At 45.8% G+C, this 3083-nt stretch overlaps 1 pseudogene; it reads left to right on the plus strand.

The window, feature by feature from the left end:
* Positions 1-1685: 1685 nt before the first annotated feature.
* Positions 1686-2800, plus strand: LOC102812036 (annotated as a pseudogene).
* The last annotated feature ends 283 nt before the right edge of the window (positions 2801-3083 follow it).

Here is a 3083-nt window from a genome sequence, read left to right on the forward strand (position 1 = left end):
TTCCCTTAAAGATTTACTGACAGTAGTTGCATGTCATTGAAAGTTGGGGTCTGGCTGTTATGACTTAGGTCCTTGTGGTCATGAGTCATACCCAGCCAGGTAGACAAAGCCCCAGAACCAATCCTGTAAGTTTTTTAAATCTACACTTGTGTATGTATCCCAATCATGGTGCCTTCCCTACTTCCGTAGTTCCACCAGCGATGGTAATCAATTGATTTGCCACCAATCATGATTTTGTGATGACTCCCTTTGTTTTCCATCATCTATAATTAGCCCATGGCCATGAATGTCAAAACCATTTTGGTGCTTCTTGATGGTTTTCCTCATCCAGAGGATCATCTTTAGCTTGTCTTTGTTCTGTTTCTGGCTTACTAAAGGGCTCTCTAATAGAATATGTTGGAATTTGGGGTCTTTTTTGGTGCCTAGGACAGGTCACTGTGTTGTTTATTAGAGGCCAGGAAGTCAGTTCCAACTCACAGTGACTCCGTGAACTACAAAACAAAATGTTGCCTAGTCCTGCACTATCCTCACAATCTTTAGGCTTGAGCCCATGGTTGCGGCCACTATGCTAATCCATCTAGTTGACTCTCTACGTTACCAAACATGATGCTCTTCAGGAGCCCTGGTGATGCAAAAGGCTGGTGATTCAAACCCACTCAGTTGCTCCACAAGAGAAAGACCAGTTGATCTGTTTCTGCAAAGACAGATTTCCAAAACATCTGAAGATCTATGGGACAGTTCAACTCTGTATCAGGGATCACTATGATTTGGAATCAACATAACAGCACTCAAAAACAACATTGATTTGTAAAGATCACTGAGCCACCACAAAAGATCTCAACTTCCTGAGAGCATCCAATCTAGATTCTTCCTTAGACCCTTTCTCAAATCATCCTGAAGTAAGTTCTTTCAATTGAAAACCTCACTGAAAAGAAGTAATAAATCCACTTTAATTTAACTAGAAATGTCTTCCTGGTAGTCTGATTGAAATGCATTCACAATATTCACATTCACTGATATCTAAAAACTTCTTTGGGGTAAGGATCATTATTCCTAATTCACACCTAGAAAAACTCAGGCTGAAGTGATTTAGCCAAGATCATACTTCTAGGCCTAACCAAGAGTCCAGTGCTCTTTGCACAATACTCAAATGTCCCCATTGGAGAACCTTAGTTCACTTTCTTTATCTTAGAGGTGAAGGCAAATAAACAAGAACACAATTAACTCCAGTCCTGAGAGGCTATCAAGAGGAGCAGAAGTCTACAGTGAAGGTGTATGTCTTAATTTAAGTAGTAGGTAAAGAACCGTTCGTTATAGTCATTATCACTGTGGGTGAATGGGCTGGACTGTAAAGTAGGTTTTGAACTGCAAGGTCAGCGGTTCAAGTTCACCAGCTGCTCCTTGAAAATCCTATACAGGGTCGCTATGGATTGGAACTGACTCAACGACATTTAACAACAATACCTTTTCTGGAGTCCTAGTATGGCACGGTAGGGTAAGTACTGGACTGCTAATGACAAAGTCAGTGGCTTAAAGCCCACTAACTGCTTCTCGGAAACCAGATACAGGGTCGATATGAGTTCGAACTGTCTCGATGGCCCTTAACAACACTACCGTTTTGTAAGGATAGAAATACTGTGCAAAAATCTAAGCTAAAGGTGGAGAGCTGGGTCGGCCCAGGGGCGCGCTCTTCAGGCTGAATGTCAGGGCTGCGAGCGCTGCTGGGACTCCGGCTGCTGGTTGCTGCTTCGCGCCTGCAGCGGATTAGACACCTGGCTGGTGCTTGCCGCTACGGAACTATCTGGTGGGTGTCGCTGCGGCCGAACTCGGGGGTCCCTGGGTACCCAGGGACCATGGCTAGCACAGCGGTGAAGTATCTGAGCCAGGAAGAAGCACAGGCGGTGGACCAGGATCTGTTTAATGAGTACCAGTTCAGTGTGGACTAGCTTATGGAGCTGGCTGGACTGAGTTGTTCCACAGCCATTGCCAAGGCCTCTCCCCCCATGTCCATGTCCAGGAGCCCCCCTACAGACCTGCTCATTTGTGGTCCTGGGAATAATAGAGGAGATGGCCTGGTCTTGTGCACGACACCTCAAACTCTTTGGCTACCAGTCAACTATCTACTACCCCAAAAGGCCTAACAAGCCACTCTTCCTTGCACTGTCACTCGGTGTCAGAAAATGGACGTCCTTTTCCTCCTTGGTGAAATGCCATTACAGCTCATGCAGATGGATGAACTCAATGAGCTGGTGGTGGATGCAATCTTGGGTTTCAGCTTCAAAGGTGATGTTCGGAGCCATTCCGGAGCATTCTGAAAGTCCTGAGTGGAATCATTGTGCCTTGGGCCAGCATTGACATTCCCTCAGGATGGAATGTGGAGAAAGGAAACTCAGAGGGCCTCCAGCCAGACTTGCTCATCTCTCTCACAGCACCTGAGAAGTCTGCAGCCTAGTTTATCGGTCGATACCTGGTGTGGTGCTGTGGGTTAATGCGCCAGACTGCAAAGTCGTTTAAACTACAGGTCGGTGGTTCAAGCTCACCAGTCGTTCCTTGGAAACTCTATACAGGGTCGCTATGGGTCAGAACCGAATCGTCGGCACGAAACAACAACAATCGCTATCTGGGGGTTCATTTTGTACCACCGGCTCTGGAAAAGAATTATCAGCTGAAGCTCCCCTCCTACCCTGACACTAAGTATGTCTACCATCTGCAGTGTGGGAAGTTGTATGGGCAGTCTTCCCAAGAAACCTTAGTGCATCTCTTCTACGGAGCTGTGGAGTCCTGGGAGCTCCTCCGGTAATAAAGATTAATGGGATGCTAGAGCCAGAAAACATGTGGGAGAAAAAAAATTCTAAGCTAAAAAGAAAGCTTCCAGATAGACTCAGATGGTACCTAGGTGGCTAGATGCCTCGGCCCTTTTTCACTTCTAGGATGGGTGAAAGGAAGAAAGACCAGCACTAGAGTGAGGCACGACCCTGGGGGCAAAATTTAAGGGGTAGCAGAAAACAAACCCACTATCTAAAATAAATACAATATTGTTATTGTTGTTGTTAGGTGCCATCAAGTTGTCTGATTCATAATGA

Source organism: Chrysochloris asiatica, unplaced genomic scaffold (genome assembly GCF_000296735.1).
Source record: "Chrysochloris asiatica unplaced genomic scaffold, ChrAsi1.0 scaffold00113, whole genome shotgun sequence".
Lineage (NCBI taxonomy): Eukaryota > Metazoa > Chordata > Mammalia > Afrosoricida > Chrysochloridae > Chrysochloris > Chrysochloris asiatica.